The 15907-nt window shown below is 55.0% G+C and overlaps 32 non-coding genes across 32 annotated transcripts; all 32 read left to right on the forward strand.

The window, feature by feature from the left end:
- The first annotated feature begins 444 nt into the window (after nucleotides 1-444).
- On the forward strand, nucleotides 445-563 carry LOC127805047 (5S ribosomal RNA). Its single transcript, XR_008023806.1, has one exon. It is a non-coding gene; the product is annotated as a 5S ribosomal RNA (ribosomal RNA).
- A 371-nt stretch (nucleotides 564-934) lies between these two features.
- LOC127805163 (5S ribosomal RNA) lies at nucleotides 935-1053 on the forward strand. The gene has a single exon (XR_008023917.1). It is a non-coding gene; the product is annotated as a 5S ribosomal RNA (ribosomal RNA).
- Nucleotides 1054-1424: 371 nt separating this feature from the next.
- On the forward strand, nucleotides 1425-1543 carry LOC127805279 (5S ribosomal RNA). Its single transcript, XR_008024030.1, has one exon. It is a non-coding gene; the product is annotated as a 5S ribosomal RNA (ribosomal RNA).
- A 372-nt stretch (nucleotides 1544-1915) lies between these two features.
- On the forward strand, nucleotides 1916-2034 carry LOC127805392 (5S ribosomal RNA). The gene has a single exon (XR_008024126.1). It is a non-coding gene; the product is annotated as a 5S ribosomal RNA (ribosomal RNA).
- Nucleotides 2035-2407: 373 nt separating this feature from the next.
- Nucleotides 2408-2526, forward strand: LOC127805443 (5S ribosomal RNA). Its single transcript, XR_008024168.1, has one exon. It is a non-coding gene; the product is annotated as a 5S ribosomal RNA (ribosomal RNA).
- Nucleotides 2527-2898: 372 nt separating this feature from the next.
- LOC127805055 (5S ribosomal RNA) lies at nucleotides 2899-3017 on the forward strand. Its single transcript, XR_008023812.1, has one exon. It is a non-coding gene; the product is annotated as a 5S ribosomal RNA (ribosomal RNA).
- A 371-nt stretch (nucleotides 3018-3388) lies between these two features.
- Nucleotides 3389-3507, forward strand: LOC127805067 (5S ribosomal RNA). Its single transcript, XR_008023823.1, has one exon. It is a non-coding gene; the product is annotated as a 5S ribosomal RNA (ribosomal RNA).
- A 372-nt stretch (nucleotides 3508-3879) lies between these two features.
- On the forward strand, nucleotides 3880-3998 carry LOC127805078 (5S ribosomal RNA). Its single transcript, XR_008023834.1, has one exon. It is a non-coding gene; the product is annotated as a 5S ribosomal RNA (ribosomal RNA).
- Nucleotides 3999-4369: 371 nt separating this feature from the next.
- On the forward strand, nucleotides 4370-4488 carry LOC127805089 (5S ribosomal RNA). The gene has a single exon (XR_008023845.1). It is a non-coding gene; the product is annotated as a 5S ribosomal RNA (ribosomal RNA).
- A 371-nt stretch (nucleotides 4489-4859) lies between these two features.
- Nucleotides 4860-4978, forward strand: LOC127805101 (5S ribosomal RNA). Its single transcript, XR_008023856.1, has one exon. It is a non-coding gene; the product is annotated as a 5S ribosomal RNA (ribosomal RNA).
- A 372-nt stretch (nucleotides 4979-5350) lies between these two features.
- LOC127805112 (5S ribosomal RNA) lies at nucleotides 5351-5469 on the forward strand. Its single transcript, XR_008023867.1, has one exon. It is a non-coding gene; the product is annotated as a 5S ribosomal RNA (ribosomal RNA).
- A 371-nt stretch (nucleotides 5470-5840) lies between these two features.
- Nucleotides 5841-5959, forward strand: LOC127805123 (5S ribosomal RNA). Its single transcript, XR_008023878.1, has one exon. It is a non-coding gene; the product is annotated as a 5S ribosomal RNA (ribosomal RNA).
- A 371-nt stretch (nucleotides 5960-6330) lies between these two features.
- Nucleotides 6331-6449, forward strand: LOC127805135 (5S ribosomal RNA). The gene has a single exon (XR_008023889.1). It is a non-coding gene; the product is annotated as a 5S ribosomal RNA (ribosomal RNA).
- A 371-nt stretch (nucleotides 6450-6820) lies between these two features.
- LOC127805146 (5S ribosomal RNA) lies at nucleotides 6821-6939 on the forward strand. Its single transcript, XR_008023900.1, has one exon. It is a non-coding gene; the product is annotated as a 5S ribosomal RNA (ribosomal RNA).
- A 371-nt stretch (nucleotides 6940-7310) lies between these two features.
- Nucleotides 7311-7429, forward strand: LOC127805157 (5S ribosomal RNA). The gene has a single exon (XR_008023911.1). It is a non-coding gene; the product is annotated as a 5S ribosomal RNA (ribosomal RNA).
- A 372-nt stretch (nucleotides 7430-7801) lies between these two features.
- LOC127805169 (5S ribosomal RNA) lies at nucleotides 7802-7920 on the forward strand. Its single transcript, XR_008023923.1, has one exon. It is a non-coding gene; the product is annotated as a 5S ribosomal RNA (ribosomal RNA).
- Nucleotides 7921-8291: 371 nt separating this feature from the next.
- On the forward strand, nucleotides 8292-8410 carry LOC127805181 (5S ribosomal RNA). Its single transcript, XR_008023934.1, has one exon. It is a non-coding gene; the product is annotated as a 5S ribosomal RNA (ribosomal RNA).
- Nucleotides 8411-8782: 372 nt separating this feature from the next.
- On the forward strand, nucleotides 8783-8901 carry LOC127805192 (5S ribosomal RNA). The gene has a single exon (XR_008023945.1). It is a non-coding gene; the product is annotated as a 5S ribosomal RNA (ribosomal RNA).
- Nucleotides 8902-9273: 372 nt separating this feature from the next.
- On the forward strand, nucleotides 9274-9392 carry LOC127805204 (5S ribosomal RNA). Its single transcript, XR_008023956.1, has one exon. It is a non-coding gene; the product is annotated as a 5S ribosomal RNA (ribosomal RNA).
- A 371-nt stretch (nucleotides 9393-9763) lies between these two features.
- LOC127805215 (5S ribosomal RNA) lies at nucleotides 9764-9882 on the forward strand. The gene has a single exon (XR_008023967.1). It is a non-coding gene; the product is annotated as a 5S ribosomal RNA (ribosomal RNA).
- Nucleotides 9883-10254: 372 nt separating this feature from the next.
- Nucleotides 10255-10373, forward strand: LOC127805227 (5S ribosomal RNA). The gene has a single exon (XR_008023978.1). It is a non-coding gene; the product is annotated as a 5S ribosomal RNA (ribosomal RNA).
- A 371-nt stretch (nucleotides 10374-10744) lies between these two features.
- On the forward strand, nucleotides 10745-10863 carry LOC127805239 (5S ribosomal RNA). The gene has a single exon (XR_008023990.1). It is a non-coding gene; the product is annotated as a 5S ribosomal RNA (ribosomal RNA).
- A 371-nt stretch (nucleotides 10864-11234) lies between these two features.
- On the forward strand, nucleotides 11235-11353 carry LOC127805250 (5S ribosomal RNA). Its single transcript, XR_008024001.1, has one exon. It is a non-coding gene; the product is annotated as a 5S ribosomal RNA (ribosomal RNA).
- A 372-nt stretch (nucleotides 11354-11725) lies between these two features.
- On the forward strand, nucleotides 11726-11844 carry LOC127805262 (5S ribosomal RNA). The gene has a single exon (XR_008024012.1). It is a non-coding gene; the product is annotated as a 5S ribosomal RNA (ribosomal RNA).
- Nucleotides 11845-12216: 372 nt separating this feature from the next.
- Nucleotides 12217-12335, forward strand: LOC127805273 (5S ribosomal RNA). The gene has a single exon (XR_008024024.1). It is a non-coding gene; the product is annotated as a 5S ribosomal RNA (ribosomal RNA).
- A 371-nt stretch (nucleotides 12336-12706) lies between these two features.
- Nucleotides 12707-12825, forward strand: LOC127805285 (5S ribosomal RNA). Its single transcript, XR_008024036.1, has one exon. It is a non-coding gene; the product is annotated as a 5S ribosomal RNA (ribosomal RNA).
- A 371-nt stretch (nucleotides 12826-13196) lies between these two features.
- Nucleotides 13197-13315, forward strand: LOC127805296 (5S ribosomal RNA). The gene has a single exon (XR_008024047.1). It is a non-coding gene; the product is annotated as a 5S ribosomal RNA (ribosomal RNA).
- Nucleotides 13316-13686: 371 nt separating this feature from the next.
- Nucleotides 13687-13805, forward strand: LOC127805307 (5S ribosomal RNA). Its single transcript, XR_008024058.1, has one exon. It is a non-coding gene; the product is annotated as a 5S ribosomal RNA (ribosomal RNA).
- A 371-nt stretch (nucleotides 13806-14176) lies between these two features.
- On the forward strand, nucleotides 14177-14295 carry LOC127805319 (5S ribosomal RNA). Its single transcript, XR_008024069.1, has one exon. It is a non-coding gene; the product is annotated as a 5S ribosomal RNA (ribosomal RNA).
- A 371-nt stretch (nucleotides 14296-14666) lies between these two features.
- Nucleotides 14667-14785, forward strand: LOC127805331 (5S ribosomal RNA). Its single transcript, XR_008024077.1, has one exon. It is a non-coding gene; the product is annotated as a 5S ribosomal RNA (ribosomal RNA).
- Nucleotides 14786-15156: 371 nt separating this feature from the next.
- LOC127805339 (5S ribosomal RNA) lies at nucleotides 15157-15275 on the forward strand. Its single transcript, XR_008024078.1, has one exon. It is a non-coding gene; the product is annotated as a 5S ribosomal RNA (ribosomal RNA).
- Nucleotides 15276-15647: 372 nt separating this feature from the next.
- On the forward strand, nucleotides 15648-15766 carry LOC127805351 (5S ribosomal RNA). The gene has a single exon (XR_008024088.1). It is a non-coding gene; the product is annotated as a 5S ribosomal RNA (ribosomal RNA).
- Nucleotides 15767-15907: the final 141 nt, after the last annotated feature.

Below are 15907 nucleotides of genomic sequence, written 5' to 3' on the forward strand. Positions count from 1 at the left end.
CCGAAGTTAAGCGTGCTGGGCGAGAGCAGTACTAGGATGGGTGACCCCCTGGGAAGTCCTCGTGTTGCACCCCTTTTTTTTGCTCCTTTCCAGTCCTCCCCGAGAAACGGTTCCGCGTCGGCGTAACCGTATTCCCCGTTTTTTTTCTATGTTCTGGACTGTTGGGGTTCAGCGTTCGCTACAATTTTCACGGTTTAAGGTTCCTTAACGTTCCCGGAGCTCATTTAAGAGCGAAAATCGTTAGGGATTTATAACCGCCTCCGGATCTTTGCAGCGTGCAGATCTTTAAAAAAAAAACGTACGCCGCCTCCGAATCGGTCGGCGACTTTCGCTTCTGGCTTCTTACCGGTCCCGAGCGGGCCCCACTCATCGTGGAGGGGGGCAGGGAGCGATCCGCGCCCCCCTGGACGATGCCATAAATGAACAGAGGCAACCTTAGTGTGCGGGTGCGATCATACCAGCACTAATGCACCGGATCCCATCAGAACTCCGAAGTTAAGCGTGCTTGGGCGAGAGCAGTACTAGGATGGGTGACCCCCTGGGAAGTCCTCGTGTTGCACCCCTTTTTTTTGCTCCTTTCCAGTCCTCCCCGAGAAACGGTTCCGCGTCGGCGTAACCGTATTCCCCGTTTTTCCCCTGTGTTCTGGACTGTTGGGGTTCAGCGTTCGCTACAGTTTTCACGGTTTAAGGTTCCTTAACGTTCCCGGAGCTCATTTAAGAGCGAAAATCGTTAGGGATTTATAACCGCCTCCGGATCTTTGCAGCGTGCAGATCTTTAAAAAAAAAACGTACGCCGCCTCCGAATCGGTCGGCGACTTTCGCTTCTGGCTTCTTACCGGTCCCGAGCGGGCCCCACTCATCGTGGAGGGGGGCAGGGAGCGATCCGCGCCCCCCTGGACGATGCCATAAATGAACAGAGGCAACCTTAGTGTGCGGGTGCGATCATACCAGCACTAATGCACCGGATCCCATCAGAACTCCGAAGTTAAGCGTGCTTGGGCGAGAGCAGTACTAGGATGGGTGACCCCCTGGGAAGTCCTCGTGTTGCACCCCTTTTTTTTGCTCCTTTCCAGTCCTCCCCGAGAAACGGTTCCGCGTCGGCGTAACCGTATTCCCCGTTTTTCCCCTGTGTTCTGGACTGTTGGGGTTCAGCGTTCGCTACAGTTTTCACGGTTTAAGGTTCCTTAACGTTCCCGGAGCTCATTTAAGAGCGAAAATCGTTAGGGATTTATAACCGCCTCCGGATCTTTGCAGCGTGCAGATCTTTAAAAAAAAAACGTACGCCGCCTCCGAATCGGTCGGCGACTTTCGCTTCTGGCTTCTTACCGGTCCCGAGCGGGCCCCACTCATCGTGGAGGGGGGCAGGGAGCGATCCGCGCCCCCCTGGACGATGCCATAAATGAACAGAGGCAACCTTAGTGTGCGGGTGCGATCATACCAGCACTAATGCACCGGATCCCATCAGAACTCCGAAGTTAAGCGTGCTTGGGCGAGAGCAGTACTAGGATGGGTGACCCCCTGGGAAGTCCTCGTGTTGCACCCCTTTTTTTTGCTCCTTTCCAGTCCTCCCCGAGAAACGGTTCCGCGTCGGCGTAACCGTATTCCCCGTTTTTCCCCTGTGTTCTGGACTGTTGGGGTTCAGCGTTCGCTACAGTTTTCACGGTTTAAGGTTCCTTAACGTTCCCGGAGCTCATTTAAGAGCGAAAATCGTTAGGGATTTATAACCGCCTCCGGATCTTTGCAGCGTGCAGATCTTTAAAAAAAAAAACGTACGCCGCCTCCGAATCGGTCGGCGACTTTCGCTTCTGGCTTCTTACCGGTCCCGAGCGGGCCCCACTCATCGTGGAGGGGGGCAGGGAGCGATCCGCGCCCCCCTGGACGATGCCATAAATGAACAGAGGCAACCTTAGTGTGCGGGTGCGATCATACCAGCACTAATGCACCGGATCCCATCAGAACTCCGAAGTTAAGCGTGCTTGGGCGAGAGCAGTACTAGGATGGGTGACCCCCTGGGAAGTCCTCGTGTTGCACCCCTTTTTTTTTGCTCCTTTCCAGTCCTCCCCGAGAAACGGTTCCGCGTCGGCGTAACCGTATTCCCCGTTTTTCCCCTGTGTTCTGGACTGTTGGGGTTCAGCGTTCGCTACAGTTTTCACGGTTTAAGGTTCCTTAACGTTCCCGGAGCTCATTTAAGAGCGAAAATCGTTAGGGATTTATAACCGCCTCCGGATCTTTGCAGCGTGCAGATCTTTAAAAAAAAAAACGTACGCCGCCTCCGAATCGGTCGGCGACTTTCGCTTCTGGCTTCTTACCGGTCCCGAGCGGGCCCCACTCATCGTGGAGGGGGGCAGGGAGCGATCCGCGCCCCCCTGGACGATGCCATAAATGAACAGAGGCAACCTTAGTGTGCGGGTGCGATCATACCAGCACTAATGCACCGGATCCCATCAGAACTCCGAAGTTAAGCGTGCTTGGGCGAGAGCAGTACTAGGATGGGTGACCCCCTGGGAAGTCCTCGTGTTGCACCCCTTTTTTTTGCTCCTTTCCAGTCCTCCCCGAGAAACGGTTCCGCGTCGGCGTAACCGTATTCCCCGTTTTTCCCCTGTGTTCTGGACTGTTGGGGTTCAGCGTTCGCTACAGTTTTCACGGTTTAAGGTTCCTTAACGTTCCCGGAGCTCATTTAAGAGCGAAAATCGTTAGGGATTTATAACCGCCTCCGGATCTTTGCAGCGTGCAGATCTTTAAAAAAAAAAACGTACGCCGCCTCCGAATCGGTCGGCGACTTTCGCTTCTGGCTTCTTACCGGTCCCGAGCGGGCCCCACTCATCGTGGAGGGGGGCAGGGAGCGATCCGCGCCCCCCTGGACGATGCCATAAATGAACAGAGGCAACCTTAGTGTGCGGGTGCGATCATACCAGCACTAATGCACCGGATCCCATCAGAACTCCGAAGTTAAGCGTGCTTGGGCGAGAGCAGTACTAGGATGGGTGACCCCCTGGGAAGTCCTCGTGTTGCACCCCTTTTTTTTGCTCCTTTCCAGTCCTCCCCGAGAAACGGTTCCGCGTCGGCGTAACCGTATTCCCCGTTTTTCCCCTGTGTTCTGGACTGTTGGGGTTCAGCGTTCGCTACAGTTTTCACGGTTTAAGGTTCCTTAACGTTCCCGGAGCTCATTTAAGAGCGAAAATCGTTAGGGATTTATAACCGCCTCCGGATCTTTGCAGCGTGCAGATCTTTAAAAAAAAAACGTACGCCGCCTCCGAATCGGTCGGCGACTTTCGCTTCTGGCTTCTTACCGGTCCCGAGCGGGCCCCACTCATCGTGGAGGGGGGCAGGGAGCGATCCGCGCCCCCCTGGACGATGCCATAAATGAACAGAGGCAACCTTAGTGTGCGGGTGCGATCATACCAGCACTAATGCACCGGATCCCATCAGAACTCCGAAGTTAAGCGTGCTTGGGCGAGAGCAGTACTAGGATGGGTGACCCCCTGGGAAGTCCTCGTGTTGCACCCCTTTTTTTTGCTCCTTTCCAGTCCTCCCCGAGAAACGGTTCCGCGTCGGCGTAACCGTATTCCCCGTTTTTCCCCTGTGTTCTGGACTGTTGGGGTTCAGCGTTCGCTACAGTTTTCACGGTTTAAGGTTCCTTAACGTTCCCGGAGCTCATTTAAGAGCGAAAATCGTTAGGGATTTATAACCGCCTCCGGATCTTTGCAGCGTGCAGATCTTTAAAAAAAAAAACGTACGCCGCCTCCGAATCGGTCGGCGACTTTCGCTTCTGGCTTCTTACCGGTCCCGAGCGGGCCCCACTCATCGTGGAGGGGGGCAGGGAGCGATCCGCGCCCCCCTGGACGATGCCATAAATGAACAGAGGCAACCTTAGTGTGCGGGTGCGATCATACCAGCACTAATGCACCGGATCCCATCAGAACTCCGAAGTTAAGCGTGCTTGGGCGAGAGCAGTACTAGGATGGGTGACCCCCTGGGAAGTCCTCGTGTTGCACCCCTTTTTTTTGCTCCTTTCCAGTCCTCCCCGAGAAACGGTTCCGCGTCGGCGTAACCGTATTCCCCGTTTTTCCCCTGTGTTCTGGACTGTTGGGGTTCAGCGTTCGCTACAGTTTTCACGGTTTAAGGTTCCTTAACGTTCCCGGAGCTCATTTAAGAGCGAAAATCGTTAGGGATTTATAACCGCCTCCGGATCTTTGCAGCGTGCAGATCTTTAAAAAAAAAACGTACGCCGCCTCCGAATCGGTCGGCGACTTTCGCTTCTGGCTTCTTACCGGTCCCGAGCGGGCCCCACTCATCGTGGAGGGGGGCAGGGAGCGATCCGCGCCCCCCTGGACGATGCCATAAATGAACAGAGGCAACCTTAGTGTGCGGGTGCGATCATACCAGCACTAATGCACCGGATCCCATCAGAACTCCGAAGTTAAGCGTGCTTGGGCGAGAGCAGTACTAGGATGGGTGACCCCCTGGGAAGTCCTCGTGTTGCACCCCTTTTTTTTGCTCCTTTCCAGTCCTCCCCGAGAAACGGTTCCGCGTCGGCGTAACCGTATTCCCCGTTTTTCCCCTGTGTTCTGGACTGTTGGGGTTCAGCGTTCGCTACAGTTTTCACGGTTTAAGGTTCCTTAACGTTCCCGGAGCTCATTTAAGAGCGAAAATCGTTAGGGATTTATAACCGCCTCCGGATCTTTGCAGCGTGCAGATCTTTAAAAAAAAAACGTACGCCGCCTCCGAATCGGTCGGCGACTTTCGCTTCTGGCTTCTTACCGGTCCCGAGCGGGCCCCACTCATCGTGGAGGGGGGCAGGGAGCGATCCGCGCCCCCCTGGACGATGCCATAAATGAACAGAGGCAACCTTAGTGTGCGGGTGCGATCATACCAGCACTAATGCACCGGATCCCATCAGAACTCCGAAGTTAAGCGTGCTTGGGCGAGAGCAGTACTAGGATGGGTGACCCCCTGGGAAGTCCTCGTGTTGCACCCCTTTTTTTTGCTCCTTTCCAGTCCTCCCCGAGAAACGGTTCCGCGTCGGCGTAACCGTATTCCCCGTTTTTCCCCTGTGTTCTGGACTGTTGGGGTTCAGCGTTCGCTACAGTTTTCACGGTTTAAGGTTCCTTAACGTTCCCGGAGCTCATTTAAGAGCGAAAATCGTTAGGGATTTATAACCGCCTCCGGATCTTTGCAGCGTGCAGATCTTTAAAAAAAAAAACGTACGCCGCCTCCGAATCGGTCGGCGACTTTCGCTTCTGGCTTCTTACCGGTCCCGAGCGGGCCCCACTCATCGTGGAGGGGGGCAGGGAGCGATCCGCGCCCCCCTGGACGATGCCATAAATGAACAGAGGCAACCTTAGTGTGCGGGTGCGATCATACCAGCACTAATGCACCGGATCCCATCAGAACTCCGAAGTTAAGCGTGCTTGGGCGAGAGCAGTACTAGGATGGGTGACCCCCTGGGAAGTCCTCGTGTTGCACCCCTTTTTTTTGCTCCTTTCCAGTCCTCCCCGAGAAACGGTTCCGCGTCGGCGTAACCGTATTCCCCGTTTTTCCCCTGTGTTCTGGACTGTTGGGGTTCAGCGTTCGCTACAGTTTTCACGGTTTAAGGTTCCTTAACGTTCCCGGAGCTCATTTAAGAGCGAAAATCGTTAGGGATTTATAACCGCCTCCGGATCTTTGCAGCGTGCAGATCTTTAAAAAAAAAACGTACGCCGCCTCCGAATCGGTCGGCGACTTTCGCTTCTGGCTTCTTACCGGTCCCGAGCGGGCCCCACTCATCGTGGAGGGGGGCAGGGAGCGATCCGCGCCCCCCTGGACGATGCCATAAATGAACAGAGGCAACCTTAGTGTGCGGGTGCGATCATACCAGCACTAATGCACCGGATCCCATCAGAACTCCGAAGTTAAGCGTGCTTGGGCGAGAGCAGTACTAGGATGGGTGACCCCCTGGGAAGTCCTCGTGTTGCACCCCTTTTTTTTGCTCCTTTCCAGTCCTCCCCGAGAAACGGTTCCGCGTCGGCGTAACCGTATTCCCCGTTTTTCCCCTGTGTTCTGGACTGTTGGGGTTCAGCGTTCGCTACAGTTTTCACGGTTTAAGGTTCCTTAACGTTCCCGGAGCTCATTTAAGAGCGAAAATCGTTAGGGATTTATAACCGCCTCCGGATCTTTGCAGCGTGCAGATCTTTAAAAAAAAAACGTACGCCGCCTCCGAATCGGTCGGCGACTTTCGCTTCTGGCTTCTTACCGGTCCCGAGCGGGCCCCACTCATCGTGGAGGGGGGCAGGGAGCGATCCGCGCCCCCCTGGACGATGCCATAAATGAACAGAGGCAACCTTAGTGTGCGGGTGCGATCATACCAGCACTAATGCACCGGATCCCATCAGAACTCCGAAGTTAAGCGTGCTTGGGCGAGAGCAGTACTAGGATGGGTGACCCCCTGGGAAGTCCTCGTGTTGCACCCCTTTTTTTTGCTCCTTTCCAGTCCTCCCCGAGAAACGGTTCCGCGTCGGCGTAACCGTATTCCCCGTTTTTCCCCTGTGTTCTGGACTGTTGGGGTTCAGCGTTCGCTACAGTTTTCACGGTTTAAGGTTCCTTAACGTTCCCGGAGCTCATTTAAGAGCGAAAATCGTTAGGGATTTATAACCGCCTCCGGATCTTTGCAGCGTGCAGATCTTTAAAAAAAAAACGTACGCCGCCTCCGAATCGGTCGGCGACTTTCGCTTCTGGCTTCTTACCGGTCCCGAGCGGGCCCCACTCATCGTGGAGGGGGGCAGGGAGCGATCCGCGCCCCCCTGGACGATGCCATAAATGAACAGAGGCAACCTTAGTGTGCGGGTGCGATCATACCAGCACTAATGCACCGGATCCCATCAGAACTCCGAAGTTAAGCGTGCTTGGGCGAGAGCAGTACTAGGATGGGTGACCCCCTGGGAAGTCCTCGTGTTGCACCCCTTTTTTTTGCTCCTTTCCAGTCCTCCCCGAGAAACGGTTCCGCGTCGGCGTAACCGTATTCCCCGTTTTTCCCCTGTGTTCTGGACTGTTGGGGTTCAGCGTTCGCTACAGTTTTCACGGTTTAAGGTTCCTTAACGTTCCCGGAGCTCATTTAAGAGCGAAAATCGTTAGGGATTTATAACCGCCTCCGGATCTTTGCAGCGTGCAGATCTTTAAAAAAAAAACGTACGCCGCCTCCGAATCGGTCGGCGACTTTCGCTTCTGGCTTCTTACCGGTCCCGAGCGGGCCCCACTCATCGTGGAGGGGGGCAGGGAGCGATCCGCGCCCCCCTGGACGATGCCATAAATGAACAGAGGCAACCTTAGTGTGCGGGTGCGATCATACCAGCACTAATGCACCGGATCCCATCAGAACTCCGAAGTTAAGCGTGCTTGGGCGAGAGCAGTACTAGGATGGGTGACCCCCTGGGAAGTCCTCGTGTTGCACCCCTTTTTTTTGCTCCTTTCCAGTCCTCCCCGAGAAACGGTTCCGCGTCGGCGTAACCGTATTCCCCGTTTTTCCCCTGTGTTCTGGACTGTTGGGGTTCAGCGTTCGCTACAGTTTTCACGGTTTAAGGTTCCTTAACGTTCCCGGAGCTCATTTAAGAGCGAAAATCGTTAGGGATTTATAACCGCCTCCGGATCTTTGCAGCGTGCAGATCTTTAAAAAAAAAAACGTACGCCGCCTCCGAATCGGTCGGCGACTTTCGCTTCTGGCTTCTTACCGGTCCCGAGCGGGCCCCACTCATCGTGGAGGGGGGCAGGGAGCGATCCGCGCCCCCCTGGACGATGCCATAAATGAACAGAGGCAACCTTAGTGTGCGGGTGCGATCATACCAGCACTAATGCACCGGATCCCATCAGAACTCCGAAGTTAAGCGTGCTTGGGCGAGAGCAGTACTAGGATGGGTGACCCCCTGGGAAGTCCTCGTGTTGCACCCCTTTTTTTTGCTCCTTTCCAGTCCTCCCCGAGAAACGGTTCCGCGTCGGCGTAACCGTATTCCCCGTTTTTCCCCTGTGTTCTGGACTGTTGGGGTTCAGCGTTCGCTACAGTTTTCACGGTTTAAGGTTCCTTAACGTTCCCGGAGCTCATTTAAGAGCGAAAATCGTTAGGGATTTATAACCGCCTCCGGATCTTTGCAGCGTGCAGATCTTTAAAAAAAAAACGTACGCCGCCTCCGAATCGGTCGGCGACTTTCGCTTCTGGCTTCTTACCGGTCCCGAGCGGGCCCCACTCATCGTGGAGGGGGGCAGGGAGCGATCCGCGCCCCCCTGGACGATGCCATAAATGAACAGAGGCAACCTTAGTGTGCGGGTGCGATCATACCAGCACTAATGCACCGGATCCCATCAGAACTCCGAAGTTAAGCGTGCTTGGGCGAGAGCAGTACTAGGATGGGTGACCCCCTGGGAAGTCCTCGTGTTGCACCCCTTTTTTTTGCTCCTTTCCAGTCCTCCCCGAGAAACGGTTCCGCGTCGGCGTAACCGTATTCCCCGTTTTTCCCCTGTGTTCTGGACTGTTGGGGTTCAGCGTTCGCTACAGTTTTCACGGTTTAAGGTTCCTTAACGTTCCCGGAGCTCATTTAAGAGCGAAAATCGTTAGGGATTTATAACCGCCTCCGGATCTTTGCAGCGTGCAGATCTTTAAAAAAAAAAACGTACGCCGCCTCCGAATCGGTCGGCGACTTTCGCTTCTGGCTTCTTACCGGTCCCGAGCGGGCCCCACTCATCGTGGAGGGGGGCAGGGAGCGATCCGCGCCCCCCTGGACGATGCCATAAATGAACAGAGGCAACCTTAGTGTGCGGGTGCGATCATACCAGCACTAATGCACCGGATCCCATCAGAACTCCGAAGTTAAGCGTGCTTGGGCGAGAGCAGTACTAGGATGGGTGACCCCCTGGGAAGTCCTCGTGTTGCACCCCTTTTTTTTGCTCCTTTCCAGTCCTCCCCGAGAAACGGTTCCGCGTCGGCGTAACCGTATTCCCCGTTTTTCCCCTGTGTTCTGGACTGTTGGGGTTCAGCGTTCGCTACAGTTTTCACGGTTTAAGGTTCCTTAACGTTCCCGGAGCTCATTTAAGAGCGAAAATCGTTAGGGATTTATAACCGCCTCCGGATCTTTGCAGCGTGCAGATCTTTAAAAAAAAAAACGTACGCCGCCTCCGAATCGGTCGGCGACTTTCGCTTCTGGCTTCTTACCGGTCCCGAGCGGGCCCCACTCATCGTGGAGGGGGGCAGGGAGCGATCCGCGCCCCCCTGGACGATGCCATAAATGAACAGAGGCAACCTTAGTGTGCGGGTGCGATCATACCAGCACTAATGCACCGGATCCCATCAGAACTCCGAAGTTAAGCGTGCTTGGGCGAGAGCAGTACTAGGATGGGTGACCCCCTGGGAAGTCCTCGTGTTGCACCCCTTTTTTTTGCTCCTTTCCAGTCCTCCCCGAGAAACGGTTCCGCGTCGGCGTAACCGTATTCCCCGTTTTTCCCCTGTGTTCTGGACTGTTGGGGTTCAGCGTTCGCTACAGTTTTCACGGTTTAAGGTTCCTTAACGTTCCCGGAGCTCATTTAAGAGCGAAAATCGTTAGGGATTTATAACCGCCTCCGGATCTTTGCAGCGTGCAGATCTTTAAAAAAAAAACGTACGCCGCCTCCGAATCGGTCGGCGACTTTCGCTTCTGGCTTCTTACCGGTCCCGAGCGGGCCCCACTCATCGTGGAGGGGGGCAGGGAGCGATCCGCGCCCCCCTGGACGATGCCATAAATGAACAGAGGCAACCTTAGTGTGCGGGTGCGATCATACCAGCACTAATGCACCGGATCCCATCAGAACTCCGAAGTTAAGCGTGCTTGGGCGAGAGCAGTACTAGGATGGGTGACCCCCTGGGAAGTCCTCGTGTTGCACCCCTTTTTTTTGCTCCTTTCCAGTCCTCCCCGAGAAACGGTTCCGCGTCGGCGTAACCGTATTCCCCGTTTTTCCCCTGTGTTCTGGACTGTTGGGGTTCAGCGTTCGCTACAGTTTTCACGGTTTAAGGTTCCTTAACGTTCCCGGAGCTCATTTAAGAGCGAAAATCGTTAGGGATTTATAACCGCCTCCGGATCTTTGCAGCGTGCAGATCTTTAAAAAAAAAAACGTACGCCGCCTCCGAATCGGTCGGCGACTTTCGCTTCTGGCTTCTTACCGGTCCCGAGCGGGCCCCACTCATCGTGGAGGGGGGCAGGGAGCGATCCGCGCCCCCCTGGACGATGCCATAAATGAACAGAGGCAACCTTAGTGTGCGGGTGCGATCATACCAGCACTAATGCACCGGATCCCATCAGAACTCCGAAGTTAAGCGTGCTTGGGCGAGAGCAGTACTAGGATGGGTGACCCCCTGGGAAGTCCTCGTGTTGCACCCCTTTTTTTTGCTCCTTTCCAGTCCTCCCCGAGAAACGGTTCCGCGTCGGCGTAACCGTATTCCCCGTTTTTCCCCTGTGTTCTGGACTGTTGGGGTTCAGCGTTCGCTACAGTTTTCACGGTTTAAGGTTCCTTAACGTTCCCGGAGCTCATTTAAGAGCGAAAATCGTTAGGGATTTATAACCGCCTCCGGATCTTTGCAGCGTGCAGATCTTTAAAAAAAAAACGTACGCCGCCTCCGAATCGGTCGGCGACTTTCGCTTCTGGCTTCTTACCGGTCCCGAGCGGGCCCCACTCATCGTGGAGGGGGGCAGGGAGCGATCCGCGCCCCCCTGGACGATGCCATAAATGAACAGAGGCAACCTTAGTGTGCGGGTGCGATCATACCAGCACTAATGCACCGGATCCCATCAGAACTCCGAAGTTAAGCGTGCTTGGGCGAGAGCAGTACTAGGATGGGTGACCCCCTGGGAAGTCCTCGTGTTGCACCCCTTTTTTTTGCTCCTTTCCAGTCCTCCCCGAGAAACGGTTCCGCGTCGGCGTAACCGTATTCCCCGTTTTTCCCCTGTGTTCTGGACTGTTGGGGTTCAGCGTTCGCTACAGTTTTCACGGTTTAAGGTTCCTTAACGTTCCCGGAGCTCATTTAAGAGCGAAAATCGTTAGGGATTTATAACCGCCTCCGGATCTTTGCAGCGTGCAGATCTTTAAAAAAAAAACGTACGCCGCCTCCGAATCGGTCGGCGACTTTCGCTTCTGGCTTCTTACCGGTCCCGAGCGGGCCCCACTCATCGTGGAGGGGGGCAGGGAGCGATCCGCGCCCCCCTGGACGATGCCATAAATGAACAGAGGCAACCTTAGTGTGCGGGTGCGATCATACCAGCACTAATGCACCGGATCCCATCAGAACTCCGAAGTTAAGCGTGCTTGGGCGAGAGCAGTACTAGGATGGGTGACCCCCTGGGAAGTCCTCGTGTTGCACCCCTTTTTTTTGCTCCTTTCCAGTCCTCCCCGAGAAACGGTTCCGCGTCGGCGTAACCGTATTCCCCGTTTTTCCCCTGTGTTCTGGACTGTTGGGGTTCAGCGTTCGCTACAGTTTTCACGGTTTAAGGTTCCTTAACGTTCCCGGAGCTCATTTAAGAGCGAAAATCGTTAGGGATTTATAACCGCCTCCGGATCTTTGCAGCGTGCAGATCTTTAAAAAAAAAAACGTACGCCGCCTCCGAATCGGTCGGCGACTTTCGCTTCTGGCTTCTTACCGGTCCCGAGCGGGCCCCACTCATCGTGGAGGGGGGCAGGGAGCGATCCGCGCCCCCCTGGACGATGCCATAAATGAACAGAGGCAACCTTAGTGTGCGGGTGCGATCATACCAGCACTAATGCACCGGATCCCATCAGAACTCCGAAGTTAAGCGTGCTTGGGCGAGAGCAGTACTAGGATGGGTGACCCCCTGGGAAGTCCTCGTGTTGCACCCCTTTTTTTTGCTCCTTTCCAGTCCTCCCCGAGAAACGGTTCCGCGTCGGCGTAACCGTATTCCCCGTTTTTCCCCTGTGTTCTGGACTGTTGGGGTTCAGCGTTCGCTACAGTTTTCACGGTTTAAGGTTCCTTAACGTTCCCGGAGCTCATTTAAGAGCGAAAATCGTTAGGGATTTATAACCGCCTCCGGATCTTTGCAGCGTGCAGATCTTTAAAAAAAAAAACGTACGCCGCCTCCGAATCGGTCGGCGACTTTCGCTTCTGGCTTCTTACCGGTCCCGAGCGGGCCCCACTCATCGTGGAGGGGGGCAGGGAGCGATCCGCGCCCCCCTGGACGATGCCATAAATGAACAGAGGCAACCTTAGTGTGCGGGTGCGATCATACCAGCACTAATGCACCGGATCCCATCAGAACTCCGAAGTTAAGCGTGCTTGGGCGAGAGCAGTACTAGGATGGGTGACCCCCTGGGAAGTCCTCGTGTTGCACCCCTTTTTTTTGCTCCTTTCCAGTCCTCCCCGAGAAACGGTTCCGCGTCGGCGTAACCGTATTCCCCGTTTTTCCCCTGTGTTCTGGACTGTTGGGGTTCAGCGTTCGCTACAGTTTTCACGGTTTAAGGTTCCTTAACGTTCCCGGAGCTCATTTAAGAGCGAAAATCGTTAGGGATTTATAACCGCCTCCGGATCTTTGCAGCGTGCAGATCTTTAAAAAAAAAACGTACGCCGCCTCCGAATCGGTCGGCGACTTTCGCTTCTGGCTTCTTACCGGTCCCGAGCGGGCCCCACTCATCGTGGAGGGGGGCAGGGAGCGATCCGCGCCCCCCTGGACGATGCCATAAATGAACAGAGGCAACCTTAGTGTGCGGGTGCGATCATACCAGCACTAATGCACCGGATCCCATCAGAACTCCGAAGTTAAGCGTGCTTGGGCGAGAGCAGTACTAGGATGGGTGACCCCCTGGGAAGTCCTCGTGTTGCACCCCTTTTTTTTGCTCCTTTCCAGTCCTCCCCGAGAAACGGTTCCGCGTCGGCGTAACCGTATTCCCCGTTTTTCCCCTGTGTTCTGGACTGTTGGGGTTCAGCGTTCGCTACAGTTTTCACGGTTTAAGGTTCCTTAACGTTCCCGGAGCTCATTTAAGAGCGAAAATCGTTAGGGATTTATAACCGCCTCCGGATCTTTGCAGCGTGCAGATCTTTAAAAAAAAAACGTACGCCGCCTCCGAATCGGTCGGCGACTTTCGCTTCTGGCTTCTTACCGGTCCCGAGCGGGCCCCACTCATCGTGGAGGGGGGCAGGGAGCGATCCGCGCCCCCCTGGACGATGCCATAAATGAACAGAGGCAACCTTAGTGTGCGGGTGCGATCATACCAGCACTAATGCACCGGATCCCATCAGAACTCCGAAGTTAAGCGTGCTTGGGCGAGAGCAGTACTAGGATGGGTGACCCCCTGGGAAGTCCTCGTGTTGCACCCCTTTTTTTTGCTCCTTTCCAGTCCTCCCCGAGAAACGGTTCCGCGTCGGCGTAACCGTATTCCCCGTTTTTCCCCTGTGTTCTGGACTGTTGGGGTTCAGCGTTCGCTACAGTTTTCACGGTTTAAGGTTCCTTAACGTTCCCGGAGCTCATTTAAGAGCGAAAATCGTTAGGGATTTATAACCGCCTCCGGATCTTTGCAGCGTGCAGATCTTTAAAAAAAAAACGTACGCCGCCTCCGAATCGGTCGGCGACTTTCGCTTCTGGCTTCTTACCGGTCCCGAGCGGGCCCCACTCATCGTGGAGGGGGGCAGGGAGCGATCCGCGCCCCCCTGGACGATGCCATAAATGAACAGAGGCAACCTTAGTGTGCGGGTGCGATCATACCAGCACTAATGCACCGGATCCCATCAGAACTCCGAAGTTAAGCGTGCTTGGGCGAGAGCAGTACTAGGATGGGTGACCCCCTGGGAAGTCCTCGTGTTGCACCCCTTTTTTTTGCTCCTTTCCAGTCCTCCCCGAGAAACGGTTCCGCGTCGGCGTAACCGTATTCCCCGTTTTTCCCCTGTGTTCTGGACTGTTGGGGTTCAGCGTTCGCTACAGTTTTCACGGTTTAAGGTTCCTTAACGTTCCCGGAGCTCATTTAAGAGCGAAAATCGTTAGGGATTTATAACCGCCTCCGGATCTTTGCAGCGTGCAGATCTTTAAAAAAAAAACGTACGCCGCCTCCGAATCGGTCGGCGACTTTCGCTTCTGGCTTCTTACCGGTCCCGAGCGGGCCCCACTCATCGTGGAGGGGGGCAGGGAGCGATCCGCGCCCCCCTGGACGATGCCATAAATGAACAGAGGCAACCTTAGTGTGCGGGTGCGATCATACCAGCACTAATGCACCGGATCCCATCAGAACTCCGAAGTTAAGCGTGCTTGGGCGAGAGCAGTACTAGGATGGGTGACCCCCTGGGAAGTCCTCGTGTTGCACCCCTTTTTTTTGCTCCTTTCCAGTCCTCCCCGAGAAACGGTTCCGCGTCGGCGTAACCGTATTCCCCGTTTTTCCCCTGTGTTCTGGACTGTTGGGGTTCAGCGTTCGCTACAGTTTTCACGGTTTAAGGTTCCTTAACGTTCCCGGAGCTCATTTAAGAGCGAAAATCGTTAGGGATTTATAACCGCCTCCGGATCTTTGCAGCGTGCAGATCTTTAAAAAAAAAACGTACGCCGCCTCCGAATCGGTCGGCGACTTTCGCTTCTGGCTTCTTACCGGTCCCGAGCGGGCCCCACTCATCGTGGAGGGGGGCAGGGAGCGATCCGCGCCCCCCTGGACGATGCCATAAATGAACAGAGGCAACCTTAGTGTGCGGGTGCGATCATACCAGCACTAATGCACCGGATCCCATCAGAACTCCGAAGTTAAGCGTGCTTGGGCGAGAGCAGTACTAGGATGGGTGACCCCCTGGGAAGTCCTCGTGTTGCACCCCTTTTTTTTGCTCCTTTCCAGTCCTCCCCGAGAAACGGTTCCGCGTCGGCGTAACCGTATTCCCCGTTTTTCCCCTGTGTTCTGGACTGTTGGGGTTCAGCGTTCGCTACAGTTTTCACGGTTTAAGGTTCCTTAACGTTCCCGGAGCTCATTTAAGAGCGAAAATCGTTAGGGATTTATAACCGCCTCCGGATCTTTGCAGCGTGCAGATCTTTAAAAAAAAAACGTACGCCGCCTCCGAATCGGTCGGCGACTTTCGCTTCTGGCTTCTTACCGGTCCCGAGCGGGCCCCACTCATCGTGGAGGGGGGCAGGGAGCGATCCGCGCCCCCCTGGACGATGCCATAAATGAACAGAGGCAACCTTAGTGTGCGGGTGCGATCATACCAGCACTAATGCACCGGATCCCATCAGAACTCCGAAGTTAAGCGTGCTTGGGCGAGAGCAGTACTAGGATGGGTGACCCCCTGGGAAGTCCTCGTGTTGCACCCCTTTTTTTTGCTCCTTTCCAGTCCTCCCCGAGAAACGGTTCCGCGTCGGCGTAACCGTATTCCCCGTTTTTCCCCTGTGTTCTGGACTGTTGGGGTTCAGCGTTCGCTACAGTTTTCACGGTTTAAGGTTCCTTAACGTTCCCGGAGCTCATTTAAGAGCGAAAATCGTTAGGGATTTATAACCGCCTCCGGATCTTTGCAGCGTGCAGATCTTTAAAAAAAAAAACGTACGCCGCCTCCGAATCGGTCGGCGACTTTCGCTTCTGGCTTCTTACCGGTCCCGAGCGGGCCCCACTCATCGTGGAGGGGGGCAGGGAGCGATCCGCGCCCCCCTGGACGATGCCATAAATGAACAGAGGCAACCTTAGTGTGCGGGTGCGATCATACCAGCACTAATGCACCGGATCCCATCAGAACTCCGAAGTTAAGCGTGCTTGGGCGAGAGCAGTACTAGGATGGGTGACCCCCTGGGAAGTCCTCGTGTTGCACCCCTTTTTTTTGCTCCTTTCCAGTCCTCCCCGAGAAACGGTTCCGCGTCGGCGTAACCGTATTCCCCGTTTTTCCCCTGTGTTCTGGACTGTTGGGGTTCAGCGTTCGCTACAGTTTTCACGGTTTAAGGTTCCTTAACGTTCC

Source organism: Diospyros lotus, chromosome 6 (assembly GCF_014633365.1).
Source record: "Diospyros lotus cultivar Yz01 chromosome 6, ASM1463336v1, whole genome shotgun sequence".
Classification (NCBI taxonomy): Eukaryota; Viridiplantae; Streptophyta; class Magnoliopsida; order Ericales; family Ebenaceae; genus Diospyros; species Diospyros lotus.